Raw genomic sequence first — 25,070 nt, forward strand, 5'->3', positions numbered from 1 at the left:
ATTCGCTGAAATTGCAAAGTATGGGGAGGGGTATTTTGTTTTCATCATAGTGTGTGCCAAGGGCTTGACTAAATTTATTTTATTAGATACAATACCTACAACTGTAGCTCCTATTCTCAAACTGTGAAGCCTGTGTCTCAATAAAATGCCAGTTTAAAAGACAAGATAATGAAGACCACCATCACCACCAGAACTCCATAAGAATATGTGAAAGGTTATAAAACAAAACTCCTTTTATAGGGTTGAATCCTTTCCAGGGTGGGCCTTTAAGACATTCTGACAGTGCACACAAATACTATCTCTGGAACAAAACCAAAAAGGCACAGCTGCAAGACATCTTCCACTGAAGTTGTAAATGATTCAATAGCAGTTCTTCCTGAGCAAGAGAGTCTATAAAAGCCAGAAGCAGAGCTATTTTCCCCTACAAACTGTTTAGTGGAACTGTCTTCTACTGATCCAAATTGTAGCTTTATTAAAAAGCTAAAATAGCATGTTCACTTAAATTTCTAAAATAAAAATATAAATAAAATTTGGAAAAAAAAGTATATGTGGTTTTCATTACGCAAAATCCCCAACTAAACCAAAATTATGCTAAAATATATAAAGATATATACATTTTTAAAATTACTATTTATCACCATCACCAGCAGGAAATTTGAATTTATTATAACAGAATTATTTTTTCAAACTACTAAGGAATAATAGTGATTTTAAAAGTTTAGATGATTAGCATTCATATTCAGAACACTGATTTATTTTGAGCTTTATTTCATTTAAACTTATATCTGGATATTTATGACAGCTAAGAATAAAAAAAAAAAAAAGGCATTTTTAAGTCAATTAGGAATAACTCCGAAACAAGAAACACAATTTAGGTAACCAAATCAATGTTTTATTCTGTGATGCTTTCAATACTGTAGTTTTGACTATGTTTCTATAGCAACACCAACAAATACTTCTTCTGCAGCCAAGATGAAAACCAATAACCACTTCTCTAGTTTATTTCTATTATGGCTTCTAACAACAACAACAACAAATCAGCCTTTCTAAACCTCATTCTATAAACTTCAAAACCTAAGGCTTAAATATATAACAGCTGCAGTTAACCACAAGTGTCAGATATTCTCCAATTCTTTGGAAGGGAAGTTAATGACAGACAGGGTATAATTCTGTTACCTTTTTGACAGCAATTCATTCAGAAAAATAAATATACAATAGGGGGAAATAAAGTAATGACCAACAAATGACTTACTTGGAACATTATCTAAATTCTAGAGAAACCGAACATGAAAACTTTGTGTCAAAATGTAAAGAACTCAATATTGCAAGAATTATGCAACGTTCTCTGCAGAAGTTTCAGACTTTCTTTCAAAAACGATTTTTTGTTGAAGTCATTGTTTTGAAGAAAATATTTTACTACTAATAAAAGACCTATCTACCTGGTGAGAAAGCTTTCTGCTAAATGCTTTACAAACATATTTATGCTTCAAAACATCTCTGTAAGGCACATATTATCAAGTTCCTTTTGTAGTCAAAGAAAATGAGGCTTAGAGAAATTAAATAACTTCCCTTAATAAGGATATAATGCAAAAATCATGCAGTGGTTAATCAACAGTCCTGGAGTTAGACAAACCTGAATTTGGATTCTGGCTCAACCGCCTAACAACCATGTGTAAATCCAATTCTAGTTTATGTGAGATACATTCTTGACATCACACCATGATGCTTACATAGCCTGAACTACAAAAAGCAGCCTTTAGGTAAACAGCCTCACCTTCTGGTGTCTCACATTTGCCCGCGGACTTTACTATAATCATCAGGACTTTATTCAACTGTTTCCACTCTAGTACCATAAAGTTCTCAAAAAGATTTCATAAGAGAAACCAGGAACTGCAAATGAAAGTCGCAGATGTTTCTACCTTCCGAACACATATGTACGTATCAACAGAGGCTTGCCTGGCATTTAATGTTACTGGCTAGATATATCAGTATATGCCTTTCTTCAGAACACCAAGAACTACAGTAATGTGTCAATGAGGATCATGTTTTTGAGAAATGTATCCTTAAGGTGATTTCATCCTTGTGCCAGCATCACAGAGTGTACTTACAACGTACATGGTATAGCCTACTACACATCTAGGCTAGATGGCATAGTCTATTACTTCTAGGCTACAAACTTTTACGGCATGTTACTATAGACTTGTACACTACTATGGACTTCTTTTTTTTCTTTTTTGAGACAGAGTCTTGAGTTCACCTGAAAGTTCACCCAGGCTGCAGTGCAGTGGTGTGATCATGGCTCACTGCAGCCTCAACCTCCCAGACTCCAGTGATCCTCCCACCTCAGCCTCCCAAGTAGCTGGGACTACAGGCAGACACCACCTGCCCTGCTGATTTTTTTTATTTTTTGTAGAGATGGGATTGCGCCATGTTGTGCAGGCTGGTCTCAAGCTCCCGGGCTCAAGCAATCCTCCTGCCTAGGCCTCTCCAAGTGCTGAGATTACCGGCATGGGATACCATGCCTAGCCTGACTACAGACTTTATAAACACTGTACACTTAGGCCACATAAATTTTTTAAATATTTTTATTCAATGAATTAACCTTAGCTTACTGTCTTTTTACTTTATAAACGCATTTTTTTAAAGCTTTTTTACTCTTGTAACACTTAGCTTAAAATGCAAACATTGTACAGCTGTACAAAAATATTCTTTCTTTATATCCCTATTCTATAAGCTTTTTTCTATTTTTAAACTTTTTTGTTAAAAACTAAGATAAAAACACACATACTAGCACAGGCCCATACAGGGTCAGAATCATCAATATCACTGTCTTCCACCTCCATATCTTGTGCTTTTAGAAGGTCTGCAGGGGCAATAACATGGGGCTATCATCTGCCATGATAACAATGCCTTCTTCTCAAATACCTCCTGAAGGACATGTCTGAGGCTATTTCAAAAGTTTGTTTTTTGTAAGTAGAAGAAGTATACTCTAAAATAATGATAAAAAGTGTAGTAAATATATAAACCAGTAACATAATCATCTATCATTATCAAGTATTATGTACTGTACCTAACTGTATGTGCTAGATCTTTATATGATTGGCTGTACAGTAGGTTTGTTAACACCAATGTCACCACAAACATGTGAGTAATGCATTGTGCTATGACATTACCATGGGAACGATGTCACCAGATAATAGGAATTCTTCACCTCCACTAGAATCTTATGGGACCTCCATCCTATATGTGGTCTGTTGTTGACCAAAATGTTGTTATGTATCACATGACTGTATTTGGGGAGATCAGAGAAGTCCAAATGAAAAGCTATCTCTATAAACTTGAGGTAACTATAAATGCATTTTTAAAAAGATGCCTAAAGGACTACCAACACATATACCAGGTTTCCCAGAACAGCTCTAGTTTCAAATATTCTGTCCCACTGTCTCCTTAAGAAAATACATACATTCTAGATCACACTTATCCTTTCTATTTTTTAACTGAAACAACATAATCAACAGACTTATGGGCTTGGGACCAAGAGATTACTATTGGCTAGAATGGTAAATAGAAGAAACATGAATAAAACTCTGAAAGGGAGAATGAATTGCCATTGGTAGGAAAAAGGGACAAGAACATTCAAGAGAGATGGGAACAGCCCTAAGGCAGGGTGAAGATGAAGAATGGACAATATGCTCTTGAAGATCTTAGTGATAGTGACAGGAGGCAGCCAAATGCCTAGGCAGGTCCCCAGTGAACCCTCACCTTCAAGCCAAAAAAACCAGCCTGAATGCTGAAAGACCAGGACTGCTGGTCCTGAATGAAACACACAACCCAGAGTGAGATCTTCTGTTCCTGTTTGCCCACCCTTTCCCGACTGATTCTTTCTGAATAATGCTTTTTAACCAATTTAATGTTGTCTTTTCCAATACTACCTTTGGCCTGCTCCTCCCCCACTCTGAGCCCATAAAAGCCCCAGACTCAGCCACATTTGGGTGGACTTTCCCACTTTCAAGTAGTAGGACCACCCCACATCTCCTCTCCACTGAAAGCTGTTTTCCTCTCTCAGTAAAACTCCCTGCCTAGCTCACTCTTCAACTGTCAGTGTACCTCATTCTTCTTGGGTGCACAACAAGAACTCAGGAACCAGTGCATGGGACAAGAACTTGGGAACCAGTGCATAAGCTAGATTTGACCTAGAAGGGCCAAGTGAACGTGACATCTCCTGCAGCAGGTAGCAATGGCCAAGCGAGGTCCAGATGTGACATCACCAGCTGAAGGTCCCCAGCTTGCAAAGTGACCAGGAAAAGAATCCTGTGTCATTGGGAGTAGGAGTCGGTGAGCCAGGCAGTGAAATGACCACTGTCACTGGATCAGAATTATATACAAAGATAAATCAGAGGTAATGCTGAAATATGACAGCTGGAAAGACTGCTCAGGGCTTTGAAGAACAGAAAAAGAAATTTGGGCTAAAGAATGTAGGTGAGAAGCTCCTTGAAGATGTTTTTCTTTTGTTTTGCTTTTTTGGTAGCAGCTTGGAGATATACAAGTCACCCATTTTAGGTGTACAATTAAATGGTTTTGAGTATAGTCACAGAGTTGCACAACCAGCACCACAAACAACTTTAGACCATATTTATCACCCCGAAAAGAAACCCTTCCTAACCCATTCATGGGGCCTGATACAAAAGCCAAACAAAACCACCACAAGAAAAGTAAACTACAGACCAACATCCCTATAAACATAACGGGCAAAAATCCTTGGCAAAATACTGGCAAACCAAATCCAGCAGGATATTAAAGGATCGTATATCGTGGGCAAGTGGGATTTATTCTAGAAATACAAGAGTAGTGTAACAAAAGAAAATTAACCAATAAACCGTATTAATAGAAACCAAGTAGGGGAACCCACATGATCACCTCAATAGACACAGAAAAAGCATTTGACAAAAGCCAGCATCCTTTTCACAATAAAAATACTCAATAAACTAGGAGTAACATTTCTCCAAGGAAGACATACAAATGGCCAATCATAACATGAAAAGATATTAAACATCATTAGTCATTAGAAAATGGAAATCAAAATCACATTCGGATACCACTTCAAACCCACTAGGATAGCAATATTTTAAAAAGAAGAAAGAAAAAAAAAGAACTGTTGGCAAGGATTTGGAGAATTCGAATCCTTATCCATTGCTGGCAGGAATGTAAAATGGTGTAGCAGATTCAGAAGGTTCTAGGGAAAGTGAAGAGTGGGAAGTGACTACTTAAGAGGCATAGGATTTTTTTTTTCCTTTTTTTTTTTTTTTTTTTTTTTTTTTTTGAGATGGAGTCTTGCTCTGTCGTCCAGGAGGCTGGAGTGCAGTGGCACGATCTTGGCTCACTGCAACCTCCGCCTCCCAGGTTCAAGCAATTCTCCTGCCTCAGCCTCCCGAGTAGCTGAGATTACAGGCACGTGCCACCACACCTGGCTGATGTTCTGAGATAGTAGTAATGGTTGAACATTTCAAATGTAATAAAAACCACTGAACTATATATTTTAAAATGGGTAAAATAATAAATTTTGTTATATGATTTTGATCTCATTAAAGAAAAAAGAAATCTCATACTCTAGCTGTCACACCACAATACACCCAGCAGTCACTAATCTACTATCTGTTTCTATAAATTTCCCGATCCTGGACATTTTACATAAATGGATTGTATGTGGCCTTTTGTGTCTGATTTCTTTCACTTATGTTTTCAAGGTTCATACATGTTGTAACATATCAGTACTTCCTTCATTTGTATGCCCCAATAATATTAAATTCTATGGCTATATCAGAGGGTGTTTATCCATTCATCAATTGATGGATATTTGGGTTGTGTCTGCCTTTTGGTTAGTATGAATAGCCACTATGAACATCTGTGTATAATTTATTGTGTAGTCATATGTTTTCATTTCTGCTGGGCATATACTTATGAGCAGAACTGCTGGATCAAATGATTATGTTAAGTTTTTGAGGACACACCAGACTACTTTCCAACATGACTGCACTTACATTCCCACCAGCAGTATATACATGGGTTCCAATCTCCTGGGCCTACTGTGGCCAAGCAGGATGAACACTAAATGTTGTTCTGAGGGTCAGGCGTGGTGGCTCATGCCTTTAATCCCAGCCCTTTGGGAGGCCAAGACAAGTGGATCACTTGATTGCTGGAGTTCAAGACTAGTCTGCCCAACATGGTGAAACCCTGTCTCTACTAAAAATACAAAAATTAGCCGGGTGTGGTGGCATGCATCTGTAGTCCCAGCTACTCTGGAGGCTGAGGCGGGAGAATCACTTGAACCCGGGAGGCAGAGGCTGCAGTAAGCCGAGATCGTGCCACGAACTCCAGCCTGGGCAACAGAGCAAGACTCCGTCTCATAAATGAACGAATGAATGAATGTTGTTCTGAGAAGATAAATTTGGGAGGCTAAAATTGGGAAGGGTAGTCAGTAGAAACAGGGAGAATGCAGACAGAAAGGTAAATAGGCTCAGGTGGGCTAGGTGAAGTGGCTCACACCTGTAATCCCAATACTCTGGGAGCCCTAAGCAGGAGGACTGCTTGAGCCCAGGGGTTCAAGACCAGCCTGGGCAACATGGTGAGATCCCTATCTCTACAAAAAAAATTAAAAATTAGCTGAGTGTTGGTGGTACATGCCTGTGGTCCCAGCTACTCAGGAGGCTGAGATGGAAAAGCTGCTTGCACCCAGGAGGTGGAAGCTGCAGTGAGCCCTGACTGGGCTACTGCATTCCAGCTGGAGTGACAGAGCAAGACCCTGTCTCAAAAATAAATAAATAAAAATAGGCTCAGGTGGAAGTACCAGTCAAAATAACAAATAAAGAATAGGTATTAAACACATTTTAGAGAAAATAATCCATAGGAGTTGAAGTCTAAATAGCAGATAAAGAAGAATAACTAAAAAATAATGCCAAGATTCAAGGCCAGAAGACAAGAAGACTCAAGATTCTGGAACTTTCAGGCATACTGAGTTTGAAGTGATGTAACACCTAAGTTCTTAGAGAAGATTACAGAAATCCAGAGTAAAGATGATAACTTAGGGGTCACCCCAGTGGTATGAGAGATTAACCCTGATCCTATCATTTGCTACTGGTATTAATCTTAAAACTTTTTTCCAAACAAGTGACTATTCCTGAAAAGTTTCAGTAATACAAAAATAGAGAAAAAGCACCTTAAAGCCAGGCTTTCCTGAGGGGTGGCGGGGGAGACTACAGCAGGGCATCCGAAGGGGCTAGAAATATGTAAAAGTCTGCATAACAAGAATAGCATCAAGGTGCTCTAAGAACTAAACATGGCAGACCAAGTCTACCTTTTTAAGAAGGTACAGTCATCTCCATGTGTCTAATGAAAAAATATTTGGAGGGAAATCTCAGTGGCAAACTAATCTACCTGCTACAACACTAGCTACAAATCAGCTCAACAGGCAAGATAAGTGCTAAGAATGAAGGAAAGGAGGCTGGGCACGGTGACTCATGCCTGTAATCCCAGAACTTTGGGAGGCCGAGGCAGGTGGATCACCTGAGGTCAGGAGTTCAAGACCAGCCTGGCCAACATGCTGAAACCCCATCTCTACTAAAAATCCAAAAATAAGCTGGGCATGGTGGTGCATGCCTGTAGTCTCAGCTACTCAGGAGGCTGAGGTGGGAGAATTGCTTGAACCCAGGAGGCAGAGGTTGCAGTGTGCCAAGATCACACCACTGCACTCCAGCCTGGGAGATAAAGTGAGACTCTGTCTCAAAAACAAACAAACAAAATAAAAATGAAGGACAGGAAGCCCAATATCAGATCATTCATTGAACATTCACTCATTCAGCAAATAACTATTGATAGCCCATTAAGTGCCAGACAATTGTGGACACACGTGATAACTGCCTTAGGTACACACACCTAATACATACTCTTCTGAACAACCTCTATTCTCCCCAATTGACTCTCTACTTGCCTTTCTCCCCTATCAGGTTACAAGCTCCACAAGGCTGTATAATGTTTAAAATAAAATATAAAGTTGACAAATAGGTAGTCAACAGCCCCTGCTCTCTCTCCCTCAAAGAGAAGTATGCCTTTATAATCTCAATTTTGAACACAGCTTGACTGATATATTATGGAATGGGCTGAGTAGAAAAAAGAAAAGAATAGCTGCTAAAAGAACTGTGAGAGAGTTGATATTTGGTGGGAGAGAAACCGGTTTAAGGGAGAGCGTTTGAGGTCTGCTCTATACTGTGATGAAGAATCAAAAAAGGTAAGTTGATGAAGATAATTTTTCTTAAGTTCTGCTGTTACAACAAAACCTTTTCTTTTGCTTCTCTAGAGACTAAAAACTTAAATGGTTTGTCAATTATTTGTCAGTGTTGGGATCTGTGTTTCTTTGGTTATCAAAATTAAAACTAGGCCCTGAGTGAGCTCATCTTTATGCAAGTTACAGTATCTGAATAGGGAAAGTGTCAGTGGAACGAAGTGGATAAATTCAAGAAATATTCAATTAGTAGAATGGTAAGACACATGGCCAAAGACATTTGGGAATTAAGAGAGCAAGGGAAAGCTAAAGAAAGAACAATTAGAAATGGGACAGTAAAGCCATTCACTAAAATAGTTAACAAGGAAGGACTAGGCTCTTTTGGAGGCAAGTTAATGAGTTCAATTTAGACTGGGTAACAACAACATAAAGACATATAACTAATAAAAGACAATAGTGGATCGGCAGGGTACAGTGGCTCACACCTGTAATCCCTGCATTTTGGGAGGCCAAGGTAGGTGGATCACCCGAGGTCAGGAGTTTAAGACCAGCCTGGCTAAAATGGCGAAACCCTGCCTCTACTGAAAAAGCAAAAATTGGCTGAGTGTGGTGGTGCATGACTGTAGGTCCAGCTACTCAGGAGGCTGAGGCAAGAGAATCACTGGAACCCGGGAGGCAGAGGTTGCAGTGAGCCGAGATCACACCATTGCACTCCGGCCTGGGTAACAAAGCAAGACTCTGTCTCAAAAAAAAAAAAAAAAAAAAAAAAGCCAATAGCGGAAAGACAAAATGAAGTCAGAGAAAAACATATCTAGAGGAAGCCTGTAAAAGAGAAAACGAAACGAAGACTAGATGGGAGAAATACATAACATATAGCAAGATGGTACTCAAATATATCAATAATTAAATGTAAATGGTCTCAAGACACAAAAGGCAGAGATTGTCAGGCTGGTTTAAAAAGGAAGAATCAATTCTAGTCTATGTACAAGAAACCTATTTTAAAGATAAAAATATGGGAAAAGAGAGATGGTATGAAGCAGCAAATTGTGACAAACAGAATTAACTTTGATTGTAAAATAAAGAGATAGCCCTAAACAGCAAAAATAAAGTGCTTTGTTTAGTGCAAGAGTGAAGGATGAGTCTGTAAAAGTCTAGACAAAGATCTCATAATAATACAAATGAGTATGGTTGGTATACTATGCTGAAGACATATAATTAAATGTTCTAAAGGTGCTTATAACCTTATTAATTATACAGGTAATTTTTTTTTTTTTTTTTTGAGACGGAGTTTCACTCTATCGCCCAGGCTGGAGTGCAGTGGCATGATTTTGGCTCACTGCAATCTCCACCTCCAGGGTTCAAGTGATTCTCCTGCCTCAGCCTCCCGAGTAGCTGGGAGTACAGGCGCATGCCACAACGCCCGGCTGATGTTTTTTTGTATTTTTAGTAGAGACGGAGTTTCACCATGTTAGCCAGGATGGTCTCAATCTCGTGACCTCGTGATCCGCCAGCTTCAGCCTCCCAAAGTGCTAACATTACAGGCGTGAGCCACTTACCAAACAGTACAATCTTGGTTCAAGTCCATGACTTGGAAACACCAGTAGTTCTGAACTTAAAATGTCAATTTTGCGGCTGTCATACTCCTTTTCTACCCTGATTTCCACTGCCCCCATCTACCATGTTAGTAACGTGTACCCCCACAGCTATGTCCTCTTCCACACACACAAAACACAATGGTAGTCATATGCGGGCTAAGTAGCTTAAAAAATCAATCAGTGTGGTATACCAAGGAGACATTTACAGGGGCTTTACAGTTTACGGAGCCTTCACCCTTTCCCAATCATATTCTTATTTAATAAATTTGAGGCTTTCAACATGTTTAATTCATGTTTGATACAGTAGAAAGCTCTTACTACTGGGCATTCACATTTTACTTGGCTTATCCTCATAAATCTAATCCTACAGTATTTTGTTCCTTCACACTCAAAACACATTCGTTAAAACAGCAATGTCCAATAATATTTGAACTCCACTACGTATCTACTTCTTTTTTTATTTTTTTACCGTTCAGCTCTGTTGGACTTGATATAGCTACATCTTTGTACTGGTTTTTAAAGTTTAAAATCATGGCCAAAAATAATAAACATTTTGAGGTGCTCCGCTAATTATTAGGGAAGGTGTCAACAACATGAAGATGCATATATGCTTAACATGTTGTCTTTGCTTTATTCCTCTTCAGAAGGAGATTTGGTCTTTGTAGAAGAAAAATATAAAAAAATATTTTTTCAAGCTTTTATTTTGAGAAGACTGTGAAAAGTTCACATCCATGGTTATAATTTGTTTCTCTTGGATCTAAATATACACCCACCCATTGGCTTCAGAAAAGTACTTGGACAGAAATCCTAGGAGAATGATACTTCCTGGAAGTTTCAATTGGGGGAAAAAAAAAAAAAGAAAAGAAAGAAAATCTTTCTATGGAGTGACAGCCAGTAGCAAATTATACAAATGTTGAGTTAATACCAATTTGTAAAAATCTATTCTTACACAAAAGATACATTCATTGACTCAACACGTTTCTTGAGTAATTATTAAGAGGGTGATTTGCGAAAAGATTCACACTCACACATTTGATATGTGTGACTGTGATAAGATTATGAAAAAATTCTGTTAAATATTAAGCAAAATGGTTCAGTATGAAAAATTTATGTATCCACAGTTTTGCTGGTCAAATTCCTATCACCGGCATCCTTCTCTTTACCACTAAATTGCTGTTGACTGGCTGCCACTCAAGCAATCAGATTCCTACGGGAAAGTCAGCAATCTTACATCCATACCCCCCACACCCTAATAACTTAGGCTTGCAGTAGGAAGTCAGTGGAACATTTTATGAGTTAATCAATAATTGCACCTAATTCATTAAGTGGTGTACAGCTACAAACCAAATCCCAGTAAAACAAACAAAAAATGAACTCAATACAGCCATCATTCCTCATCCTTTCCTCTCTATGGGGACTCACTTTGTTGTCCTTTCTCTGTATGTATTTCTACTACTGAAATTACCAATTCAAATTCTTTTTTTTTTTTTGAGACAGAGTCTCGTTCAGTCGCCAGGCTGGGATGCAGTGGCGCCATCTCGGCTCACTGCAACCTACGCCTCCCAGGTTCAAGCGATTCTCCTGCCTCAGCCTCCCAAGTAGCTGGGACTACAGGGCCACCACGCCTAGCTAATTTTTGTATTTTTAGTAGAGACGGGGTTTCACCATGTTGGCCAGGATGGTCTTGACCTCTTGACCTTGTGATACCCCTGCCTCAGCTTCCAGCCTCCCAAAGTGCTGGGATTACAGGCGTGAGCCACCGCACCCAGCCCCAATTCGAATTCTTAATATCAGTCTGCTTTACTGTGAACTCAGCAGCTCAGTCTTCTTACTCACCTTTGAATCCCTAGCCTGGCACACACTAAGACTGGGCACAAATTTATTTCATAATAAGGAAAAACAAATACCAAAGATAGCTCCTTAAATCAGTATTCTCAATCTTTGTGTTATTTTACAGTGGTAAGCATAATGAATTTAATTGGCAACAACAAAATTCACTATTACAATTAAAAATTTGATCCTAGTCACCTTTACAATAAATACTCCAAAAAGGTATATACATATACCACCAGGTGTTACCGCACAGAGAGAAATACAAGATCATTACTGGACCCGGAAATGACATCTAGTAGCTATAGATAAAAGAAATATGAAATGAGGCTTCCTTGGCCCAGGGAAATTAGGTAATTTTCTAGGAAACCCAACATATATTTCTAAAACACAGGTACTTATAATTGTCCCTGCAAGGCTCTTGTATCGGTTCAGACCCTGAGAGCGCGCCAACAAACAACACAAGGCGGTGTGTAGCAAAACGCTGTTTTAATGAGTGCCTGGGTGCAGGCGGGCTGAGGCTTAAAAATGGCGTCAGCACCAAAGAGGATGGGGCAGGGGTTTTATAGTCTCCTGTAAACAGCAAGTGTCTCAGTCTGATGTAACTGCTAGGTAGTACCCAGACAGCCTCCCTCTCGATCTTCAGGGGGTATGTGTCTTCCGGCCAGCTCTCTTCCTGCTTCTGCTATCTTGCTGACACCGGCTGCTGGCGCAAGTGCCCTTGCTCCTTGGGACTGGGCCTGAGGAGGGAGGATTTATTCATTCCCTTAAGCTTTCAGGCCCCGGGGAGAATCTTTCATTCCTATTTGGTTATAGAAAAGGTAAAGCAGAGTAGGTTACCCCAGTATTAATTTAAAAAAATATACTGGCCTACCTGCCACCATCAGGGTTACCCTTGGCTGGGATGAAAAATGTTTAAAAAACCAACCCAAGCTTCCAGGTATAAGTTTAAAAATAGGCAGTATATGACCAAACCTAACAATAGCTCTGTTACCGATTTTAAGCCACAGTATACCAGGAATAAAACTTGGGGTTGGAAGAAACGTCATGAAGTTATTTGTGAGTTTATGGTACACACATTCACAAATCACAAGGCTGTGAAAGAGACATCTAGTAGATGGCAAACCAACCCAGCAGGGAGTCTCTACCACTCCAGCAAAATTCACTGGCAGAGTAAGCAGGATGCTAAGAATGTGAAAGGCTAAAATGGGCTAAGAGAAATGTAGCTCCTTTTCCAAGATGACCCTGAGCTGTAACATAGTGCATGAAGGAACCAGGGGCAGTTAGATCTGATCAGGAATCACACTTCAAGGACAAGCTGAGACCCAGAAAAACCACTGTTCTCACTTACCTGATCATCTACCCATAAGCCACACAACTAATGACCTACAGAATTGGGATATGGCTGTGCAACAGGAAAGGGCAGGGCAGAGTATGTCCTGGGGAAAACCTAACGCTGGGACTCACCACTGACACATAGGCTGGATAGAAATGGAACCAGAGGAATGAACAGCCCCTGCAGACTGCATTCTATGAGAAAAGACAGGGCCTCCAGATGCAACAGGTCAACTGGACTTTGCATGGTCTGCTCCAGGCGACAAAAGGACTGTGTCTACAGTTGTACCTATAAAAGCTGAAGTATGACAGACAAGGACATATCTATAGCTACACTCACTGAAAGGATATACATGTTTATATATTATACTTAAACATACAGAAAAGTATAAGTACTGCGAAAAACATAAATCTTGGGGCCCCCAAATCAGTAAGCTAAAAGGAAAAGTCAAGCTGAGAATTGCTTAGGGCAAACCTGACTCCCATTCTTTTTAAAGTCACCCTCTGCTCACTCAGATAAATGCATATCCAATTGCCTCCTTTGGAGAGGCTAATCAGAAACTCAAAAGAATGCAACCATTTGTCTCTTATCTACCTATGACCAGGAAGCCCCCTCCCCACTGAGTTGTCCCGCCTTTGCTTCAAGTTGTCCCGCCCCACCTTTCCAGACAGAACCTATATTCATCTTACATATGTTGACTGATGTCTTATGTCTCTCTAAAATACATAAAACAGGCCGGCCAGGTGTGGTGGTTCACACCTGTAATCCCAGCACTTTGGAAGGCCAAGGCGGGTAGATCACGAGGTCAGGAGATCAAAACCATCCTGGCTAACACGGTGAAACCCCGTCTCTACCAAAAATACAAAAAATTAGCCGGGTGTGGTGATGGGCGCCTGTAGTCCCAGCTACTAGGGAGGCTGAGGCAGGAGAATGTCATGAACCTGGGAGGCGGAGCTTGCAGTGAACTGAGATCGTGCCACAGCACTCCAGCCTGGGCGACTGAGCGAGACTCCATCTCAAAAAAAAAAAAAAAAAAAAAAAACAGGCCAGGCACAGTGGCTCATGCCTGTAATCTCAGCACTTTGGGAGGCCTAGGCAGGCAGATCACCTGAGGTCAGGAATTCAAGTCCAGCCTGGCCAATATGGTGAAACCACTCCAGCCTAAGTGACAGAGTGAGACCCTGTCTCAAAAATATAATAAAATAAAATGTATAAAACCAAACTGTGCTCTGACCACCATGGGCACATGTCGTCAGGACCTCCTGGGGCTGTGTCATGGGTGCAGGTCTTCAACCTTGGCAAAACAAGCTTTCTAAATTGACAGAGACCTCTCTCAGATATTCAGGGTTCATAGTACATACTATATATCTGAACAAAAAGGTGAAATGTAGCACTCATAAAAATTAACTTAGCTGCCATACCTAACTTCCCCTTTGTCATGATCTGCCATTGATCCTTTCCTCCTCCCATGGTCAACCTCACTCGCATGATTTAGACTAGCTCTGTTTACGCAGTTGGAGTTCAGCCATGTTTTGGAACGCTGTCATATCCTCCTTCCTAATCCTTTTCTGTCTCCTCCCACTGTCCCCTAAAATTCCAGGTTAACCATATTGGAACACATAAATTCAATAGCAGAGTTATGAATAGATAAGAAAACTTGTTTTTCCTGTTCTATTATCTGTATATCGTAAGTAAATATTCTTCCCATTGGACCTCAGAGTAATAAGGGAGCCAGAGATACTTTGTCTCTTCTTTGGAGAGGGACTGGCCCCAGTATCTGCCTCTCCTTGGAGGGTTTCCTCTCACTTATACCCCTTAGTTACAAAAGAGTTGGTTTCTGCCATAAAGTTTACTGTAACAGGATCTGTCCTGTACCAATTGTGTATTTATCTTGAAAATACACAGATGGAATGGCATGACCAAGAGCTTGGAATCGTTCTATAAAAGAAGCCCAACTGATGCCCAGACATAAACAAACACTGGAACCCCTGTGTACCTCTGCCCCAGATGACAGGAGTCAGGCCAGCACAGATCAGCTCTTGTTGGAAATCAGTGAGCCGGCTCTCCAGGACGGGTCAGGGCTTATGTGATCAGATCTTTACTTGTTTCAAAGCCTTCTTAAGAGTTATAATATAGACTTGTTACACTTACATGATCCTGGAAAACATCCAAAATGACTAGCCTATGTCTTTCTGACGCACATCTTCTGTAGGCAATAAATGTACACACTTTCTACAAACTGTGAACTTTCAAATGAGTCCATCTAATGAATGAATGAATGCCCTATAGATTAACACTTCCAAAATTGAGTTCTACTACCTTAAGAATTTGTGGCAATGCATCGCCCTATTTTGCAAAGGGAAAACAAGTGAATTTAAAAGGATAACGCTGTTGTTTTAACCTATGTGAACATATTCACAGACAAGAGACCGGAAATGTTCAACCAAAATGGTAATGCTAATCATTCCTGAAATGTGGGTACCTGGAAATTTTGCTTTATTTGCATTTTTCTGTTACCAAGTTTTCTGCACTGAACATGTGTTATAATTTTCAAAAATTTAAATAAAGTCCATTAAAATTAAAAAATGTAGGGTTTTCTCCCTTTAACTCTATACTCCTTAACAGTTTTAAGGGCAGTACAAAACAGGATAACTAAGTCCCAGCAAAGTTATAATAAACTGGTATTGTTCCATGTGGTATAGATTTACCAAAAACACAGAGGTACATTCATACTATTCCTCTTTGAGCCTGGCACTATACACAAGAAATCACTGGACTCTGAGAAGCTTTCAGACACCGTTACATCAGAGGACTTTTCTTTAAGTTAGATTTTAACTGGATTTAAAAGAATGAAAGGAATTTCCTGGAGTTTATCACAGCAATTTCCCAGGAGATTTTTCCCTCAGTTCTTAATACAAGGATTAAAGCCACTTAGCAAATTAGAGAGTGTACTTGCCACTTAAAACGCTATTAAGATCATGTAAATTAAGAGGTCTTTAAAAAGCAATATACATCAACAAAAGACTTAAGAGTTCCTGCTCAGAAGTTGTTTTAACAGTTTCCTATGAAGGTAGTCAAAAAGCATCAACCATCTGAGGTCACATCTAAGTGCAGGGGGGATCTACTTTCAGACCACACAGAGCTACGAAGGGATCAGGGAACACGTATCTACATTAGATCAAGAAAGAGCCTTTCTTTGTTATATGACAACTGTTACTGTCAAATTTTCTCTATGACTTCATTAAAATATCAAGCACAATACACGCACAATTTAACACAGCACAAGGCGGACAGGGACATATTTTTCAGGACTGCAAAATGGCATCTGCAGAATGTCTCAAAGGAGTGACAAAGGCACTTGTTTAGCCCTAACAAAGAGAACAATGTTTCCAGTAGGACACTACAGAACTATTGCATTTCAGGGGGGAAAAGGCAGTGAAAATTAACACAAAACAGAGCTAAACATGGAGAATGACAGTCTGTAGGGAAGAATTAAAAGAAACTATTGAGGACACAAGTTTCACTCATTATTGTACATAAGAGCACCTAATGTTTTAAAAATTGAGTTATTGCAAATGTTAAGTTTGCAAATAAAATTATAACTAAAAAAAATCACAAAATAGCCTTACTTATCAATTGAATTAATTTTGGATTCATAAGCACTGTATTTCTATAATTCCTGTTAAAAGGTAGTTTATAAACAAGCAATAACAGTATTATGATAAGCAATCTATGTGTATCATTTCATTTAATTTCTCATGACCACTCTATGAGAAACGTACTACCAATGACTCCATTTTACAAGTAAGGAAATTGAGGCTTAGAGATATAACATAGCTCAGCATCAGGCAGATCTGAGTTTCAATTCCAACTCCTTCACTCACTAGCTATGAGACTTTGACTTTCTTTCCAAGATATTCTGAATTCCAAGACTATGAAAATCAAATAATTTTCACATGGATTAAGGACAAATTCTTTTCAAAAATGAGACAAGAACTTTCCTATAACACCATACAAAAATGGAGCTAGTTGCTTAATGAATTGGGGGTGTAGGGGAAATTGGGATATACCCACCCAAGATCAACCAAGTAACACTTGCAAAACACTGTTAAAAGAGTAGCTTAAGAATGCCTTAGGAAAAAAACGAAGAGAAGGAATGATGAGAGTTACGATTAATTACAAAATAAATATCATATCTGAATAGACTGGATGGGGAAAGATGATAATCAGGATACTAAACTGATTATTCTTCACTTTATCTGAGGTGTATGTGCTTAGTTATCTTCAGTGGACAGTACTCTAAAAAACTATTTGATGACTTCTATATTGTGAAAAAACAACTTCAGCCGTAGTTGTTTCTTCAGCCGTAGACTCTGATTACAGTAAATAAAACCAGTAAATAAGTTAGCAACAAGTAAATTTTTCTCCCTATGACTATCTGTTTCATAAATTGTCAATCCTACTTTGAATCCCAGGACACTGCTACCCAACTAATCTTCTTGAACTCCAGTTCTGATCATATCATTCATCTGTGCAGGAAACCTCAGTGACTCCACTGAGTGAGGAAAGCAAACCCAGAAAGCAATTCTTCTACCTCGAATAGAGTCCTCCACACTCTGGCCTGACTCTCCTTTTCCAGCCTTTCTACTCAGTTCTGCCCAGGATGAAAGCTATCATTCTGGAGGTAAAAGCCACTGTCTCCAGGCTCAACCCTCAAGCCTCTTCTCAAAAGACAGCCAACCAAGTAGAATGCCCATAATCACGAGCACCACCGTAGAGTCCAGTTACCAGGCTATGACTTTGCCAGACCTCCCTGCCTACCCCAGCTCAATGCTGTTCTTCTCTCTCCCAGATCCCATAGCATCCCCTACCCCTCTTTCAGAGCTCAGCACTTTTCCACACTCTAGGCCCAACGCGCCCATCTTATCCACCTTACCAAGCAAGTCTGTCTTACATAAGTATGCACCACAGCAACCAAACATACCCTTTTGCACAAAGTTCTACTTAATATATGTTGGGCAGAAAGAAACAATAAGAAAAATCCAGCATGCCTAAGTTTTCAAACCATTCTAGGCATTATAATCTTACTTTTTTCTATTATCCAAGATAACCATCTTAATGATTCAATAAAGTTATTGTAATATTAAGTCAAACAGCACTCTATTGGAACAAATATTATTTCGGCACATTTGTAGTAAGAAATCTCATGTCGTCTTTTAAGATTCCTATCAAGAAAATAGGGGAAGCATGGTATTTACTATCTTCACCCTGCATGATTGCCTCTCATGGATTAAGATTGGCCTACTGGATCACTAGCTTCAAAAAGATATCAAATTCTAAGAAAAGCAAGAAGAAACTAGAAATGTCTCTAGAAAACATGCTAAAATTAATTTGGGAGGGGTATACAATCCTCCTGAATCATATTAATTTTAGATCTGGAAGGGACCCAAGAAAATAACTTAGCCAACCCTTTATTACGCAGATATTAGAGAATCAAAGAAATTTTAGACTGAGCTAACTGACTGAAAGATCAGCTTTTTAGAATATCCCGAGCAAAGGCAGAAACCTAACCTCCTGGCAAAAAGTAGTTGCCAGGTATTTCTCATTTGCATAAACATGTTAAATCAACCAGGCAATGAGCTGAAATCAATTAGGTGATAAGCTCACATTTCTGAATGAATTTACCCCTCAGTGTTTTCTCAAATGGAGCTCACTTTTGCCAAATATACTTTCCTCTTGTTATCTTTGTTTTCCCAATGCATCTCTCACTGTTGACTTTCCAATTTCCTATAGATGTAAATATCGTATAAAGATGTGGAACAGTGGCTTTTTAAAAAAAAAAATACAGGCATCACTATAATCTCTCATCTGTGTATAATCTTTACCAGACTGGGGTAGGGAGGATCTTCTTCCTTCACTGCTCAAGTTGGTGCTAAAACCACAGCAGAAAATAGGAACACACAATGCCTGGAAAAGTGAAGGGTGCCTATCCAGGAAAGCTCACATCTGAGGCATAAAACAAGAAATCCGCTCTTATTGTTTTCTTCTGCAACCCCTCAAATATAATTTGTAATGGTAACACATAACTTTTAGCAAGAAAAATACAAGCTGTCTTCCAGGAAATGTGGCCATCACAACTACCAAAAATCCAAATCTGTACCATACATCAACGGGTTAATGGCACCGTATGAAACAAAATTCACAGGTATTCCTTCTGTTTGAGGAGAATAACACAATAACAGAAATACCACTTGCCCCACAACGGAGCATCCCAATTAAAAATCGACTCACATTTATCAATAATAAATTCGCTGGGTAAACCATAGATCTCCTCAGAACTCACACCTGCAGCCCGGGCTGTGATCACTGTTACCACCTTGCTTGCTGGCACCGTGCAATCCAAGGACGCCTGGATTAGGATAAACGCCTTAAGTACAGTGCTGACACAATCCAGTCCTAGTGCTTAAGTCAGAGGGGCCCAGCCCTAGGTCAGGAGATAATGAGACTGATAATAGAGCCCAAAGGTAAATATAAATATCCTTAGGAAGCAGCATTGCTTTTCCAATCATGAAATGAATTCCCAAATTATTTTACTTCTTTTTTTCCAGAGCGAAACAAAAACAGACGAAAAATAATTCCAAATGATCTGGAGAGAGTGTAGCTCCATTATTACTTAAATATAATGAATAATAAACAAAGACTAAAGAGAAATGAGATCCCGCTCTAGCAACACAAGAAACTTTCTGCCAAGTATATCGCAACTATACAACTAGACACTTCTCTTTTTTAAGAGAGGAGAGCATACATGACTGAGTACACACTATAACTCAAGTGTGCTTAGACTATAAAGTGATGTGGCTGCTTCTCCATGAAGCTCATAGAACCAGTCACGTCTACGTCCTGACAATTCCATGGTGAACAAGTTGAGGGACAGGGAGAGCTCCAATGCCTACTCGGAGACAAGCAGCTGAGAGAGAGCAAGACAGAGCGCAAGGGAAAGAGAAAGAGAGCACATGAGCGCGAACAAGCATGTGCAGGCAAGCAGTCAGTCAAAAAAGAGATGCTTTATATTACATGGAACAAACTTTTTGGTACAACACTAGAGAACAAGTACAGCATTATAAGAAGCGCAGAGTGCTGCCAGAAAAAAAAAGAATTTTTTTTTTTAGTTCTGTTTCTTCCTACTCTATCTAGTCACTCACGCCAGTTTCCGTCATCTTTCTCCAACACTTAAGCTGTCATCTTTACTGGAGTTTCCCCACCCACCCCATGCATTTGAAAACCTTCTGGAAAAGAACCAAAAGTATAACCAACTTTGCAAAATGACATTCAGAATTAATCCCACCCTAATATTTGGCTGTTTATCCCCCTTATTTCTTGATCTCTTTCCATTCTTTCTTCCTGTCCTTTCCCTACCTACAAGTAGATCCTAGCAACGAAAGTTACTTCCTTTCCCTGCCCTCCTTAGACTTTCAAAACTAAATTTCTCCATTGCCCCCACGCCAGCTTCAATTCTTCCCTCAAGATAAAGAAAGCCGAGAAATGCACAAAATTGTCAATAAGTCTTTAGGATGCTGAATTTAATATTCTAAAGATTTCTGTGGAAGAGTATTTCCAAGAAAACAAAAACTAATGATTCTCAATCATCTATTTTTCAGACACTCCTTCTCATCTCATCAAATTCACCTGAGCCGTCATATATAGATTTTTCTAGATTTAGACTAAAGTCAAATGCAAATAAAGGTGAGTCTGAAGCCATGATTACTGCCCCAAAAAGAACTTTAACTACCTGTTGATTGAAAGTGTGCCAATCATGCCAGACTTGCTTATTCTTCAGAGGCATTCCTTCGATCATCAGCACCAGCACAACTATAAACTCACACAGAGAAGAGACCTTGTCCTCAAATTAGCGGCAATTCACTCACAACGTTTTTCACCAGTCCTAGCAATAATATTGAGAACGTACAAGGCCCTCTGCTAGCTCTATGGAGTCGAGGGAAAGTGGAGGGGAAAAAGAAGAAAGAAGGGGAATGGCAATACAACAGCCTTGTCCCTGAGGAGCTGATAACCTAGACCGCTAACACAGACAACCTCATGAAAAGTTAACATTAATAAATGGGTCAAATTTCAAGGTGACATTAGAATAAATGCCATAAGACTGTGTATGAGCAATTGCTAAAGGAATTACACAGCTACAAATTCAACAAAATGAAGTGAATACATCCCAGAGTAAAAGGAATCTGGCATGTGAGATGATAGTTACTTTGGCAAAATCATTTTAAAAGCTTTAATGGATTTATTAGTTTTAATATGGTGGAAGAGAAATACTTCAGATATGACTGTGTGTTTTTAACCTCTATTCCTTTCAGGTTCACATCAAATAACCCTAAAATGGCAACAATCCAGCCACATCATAATGGTTTTCAAACTTCTTCCAATCGTTTGGGCCAAATTAACTAAACAGCTGTGTTTGGGTGGTCTCAATTTTTCACTCAACGTTATAGTTACACGGATTTAACCCTTGGGGTCAATGATCTTTTAAGTCATCCTAGAGGAAAACAATACTTTATAAATTTTCCCCAGTAGATAAAGTAAAACAGGCAGAATGGTATAGTGAAAAATGTTCTGGAATAGGTGGAACCAATTCTAATTCCAGCTATGAAAATAATAGTTTCAAGCAAGTTATTTTATTTCACTTTACTAAATTTCCTAATCAGTAAAATTAAAGGAGGGAGATTAGTTATCTCTTTTTAAGTGTCACTTAGTTATAAAATTCTACATTTAAAAAAAATCACTTGGCATTGCAAAGAGTACACAAAATAACACTGAGTGAAAAATGACAACAAAACCAGAATATGAGCCTCACTTTGTGAAATGTACAAAAATATGTGTTTACTTAAAGATTTATTCCATAAGCCATGAATGTAGCGTACAAAGATAAAAACGATATAATATTAACAGTGAAGGTGGAAATGAGGCCAGGTCTCATTTTATTATTTATGCTCTCTATTTCCAATTCTAGTCAATAAACATATAAAAAGATCCAATCCTTTGAATCCAAGCTTGACATTTTGAATCAGAGCTCTTCAGCCTCTTCGAAATACACTGCCAATCAAAATTGTCTTAGAAACACTGTAAGCCCAGTCTTCAATTAGGGGGAAAAGAGAAAGGGCAAAACCACAGTTTTGTTTTTCCACTACTACTTTTCTCATCTAGTCTAAAATCCCTTTCTCCATCCCCACTCTCCTCACAAAAACCTCTTGGGAGTGACTGAACGCAAGTAACCTGAAACTGGAATTTCTGGAACTGTATGGTTTTCAAAAACCATCATATTGTCATCTCCCTACTTCTACACACACGCCCAGAATTGGATTTCATACTTATTTTCACAACAAAATCTTCCAGTAGTACTTAAACATTTTCTTTTTCCTTTTTTCAAAAGCATGGACAGGTTATATCGGAAAAAAAGAGGAGAATAATTTGGCACCTGTGGAGGTGATGTCATTACCAGCCATGGGTCTGAATTGTCCCTGGAATGCAGCTTGCAGCTTCAATCTCTGAGCCCACCCAATGCTGTTGAACATAAAACACACTCATATTTGACTGGCTCTGCTTAGGAAGCCCTGTACTTACAACTTATCAGCTTTAAACTTTTTATAGAACATAGCATCAAATATTGTCAAGGATCATCCTTGGAAGGCCAAACTTTACAGCTCTAAACCTTTATTTAATATCTGGCAGGCCTGTGAACAACTTGTTCTGCATGCCTATGTATAGACAGTCCCTGCTTCATGATAGGTTGTATTCCAAAAGCCTGATTTTGAGTCACCAGCTTGAAAAAAGAAATACACATACTCCCAACAACAGATGGAGTGAAGGCTTGATTGAAGAAGGGGTGGGCACAGTGGGGGAGTAAGACCGACAGGGAATGACAAAAGTGAACCTGGGGGTGTAAGCTCCAATCCTCAATCTGTAAAATCAGGTTAAGGAAATCTAAAACAAAGCAGGTAGGATAACAGTTTCTTGACATAAAGTAAACACCAATAAATGTTAGCTACTGTTATTATTTTCTCTCTTTACAGAAACAGTCATTAAAGGGAGTATTAATTCCCTAGGCCTACCAAAGGAAGTTCAATTAACCTATTAACACACTTGAAAGTACTTGAAAACCACAAATCCTAACAACACTTCTAAGGAAAGCATGCAGTAAGGAGTTCCGACTAGCACACCTGTGCTCTCCAGAGGAAGAAGTGCACCCTCCATTCATGCCAGACAGTGCAATGCAGAATCCTTACCCCCACCACTCCTCCAGCAAAAAGCCCACCCAGAAATGAGGTGCCTGTAAAGGAGATGGGGTGTGAACTCTTAACTCCAACAGACTAGGGGTGAAGAGCTACAGAAATTTAAGCCTCTGCCCAAATCACCCAACTCCCCACTACACAACTCCCTGGTCACCTTTCCCTTCCTTTTTTGTAGCCACCGAATGTAGCCCTCCTGCTTCCCACTGCCAGCATCTGTCCAGGACGGTCATGTACAAACAGGAACTAGACTCTTCACCTTCCAAATTCAGTCTCAAAAGCAACATAAAGCTTTGCAACTTTCTATCAAGATTTTACTATTCATAACAATCAAGAAATGGATAAGAAAAACCTAAATATGTTTGTCTGTTTTTGCTTACATTCCAAAGGCAAAGGCAAAAATCACACTCAGACGTCAATGCTAATATAGATATATTTAAAGTAGTCAAGACAACAGAAAAAGGAAGAAGCTGCAACTTCTGTCTTGCAATTCCCAAGACGGTGCTTACTTGATCTTTTACAGAGTTTTTTTTTTTTACCTTCACAAATCTCTAAAAAGTAGTCAGTTTTCAATTATCTACTGCTGGTGATGTTTTATAGGCAATGACATAGCTATGTTCCAGAAAGCTCTCTCCCTATGACCCAAAGCACATCCAAAGTCCCCTCTCCTCATTGCACAGCTTTTACAGACTCACAAGATCTTAGAGATGCCCTAGAACCTGACATTTGTCTAATCTATTTCTCCCAGTCTGACAATGAAGCTGGAGCTATCTGTGTGGAGCCAGAAGTTCAACCAATACCTCTGGGCCATGCTTTTCCCCACCACTCTATAATGTTTAAAGTCAGTGGAAAGGGGAGTATTGCGGGGAGCCGGAATCTCAAGACAAGCCTTCACATATATAATGTATTCCAAATGTAAACATTTCTTAGTTATTACCCATATTCCTGCTCCTTTCTATAAGGCACAGGGCAGAGGACTATGTGAGTGTGTATGCATTCCTACTTAAAAGGCAAATCTCAGTAATCTTGTTTTTTCTCACTATCTCAGTTACCCATTCCCACGGTCATGCCCCAAGAACTGGCTTTCAATTTTTTCCAACTGTGACCCAGAGGGAAATATTTACATCCCAACGCAGTTCACAAATACACAGTAAACACACCCAGTTTTAATGAAAACAACATTTTTAAATGACTACGTGATCATTCTGATCAAGACTCAAGGCTAAGCTTGGGGAGGAGTTCATGCTAAATCCAGCCCCAACCCTTCCACTCAAAAAGCCTTCTCCCTGACAGCAGATTGCCTCAGCCAGAAAAAAAAGGGACATCTCTTTCCCCCCCTTCCTTATTTCTTTCCTTTCCCAAAGAGAAGTCCTTCTTGTTGTGTGTTAGGTTTTCTTTTGTTTTTTTTTTTTTTGAGATGGAGTTTCGCTCTGTCAACCACGCTGAAGTGCACTGGCTCAATCTCGGCTCCCTGCAACCTCTGCCTCCCAGGTTCAAGCGATTCTCATGCCTCAGCCTCCTGAGTACCTGGGATTACAGGCACCCACCACCACACCCGGCTAATTTTGTATTTTTTAGTAGAGACGAGGTTTCACCAGGTTGGCCAGGCTGGTCTCGAACTCCTGACCTCAAATGATCTGCCTGCCTCCACCTCCCAAAGTGCTGGGATTACAGGCATGAGCCACCGCACCCGAACAACTTCTTTTTAAGTTCACTTAAGGCTGGGCCCGGTGGCT

General features: G+C 39.5%; 1 protein-coding gene across 25 annotated transcripts in view; it reads right to left on the reverse strand.

Moving 5' to 3' along the window:
• EPB41L2 (erythrocyte membrane protein band 4.1 like 2) overlaps nt 1-25,070 on the reverse strand; it is a 223,396-nt gene that overhangs the window by 141,569 nt on the left and 56,757 nt on the right. The window contains exon 1 of one of the 25 annotated variants that reach the window (XM_054556764.2): nt 19,328-19,440. The gene's annotated coding sequence lies outside the window, so the exon portion shown is untranslated. 25 annotated transcript variants of the gene reach the window in all.

The sequence above is a fragment of the Pongo abelii genome, chromosome 5 (assembly GCF_028885655.2).
Source record: "Pongo abelii isolate AG06213 chromosome 5, NHGRI_mPonAbe1-v2.0_pri, whole genome shotgun sequence".
Classification (NCBI taxonomy): domain Eukaryota; kingdom Metazoa; phylum Chordata; class Mammalia; order Primates; family Hominidae; genus Pongo; species Pongo abelii.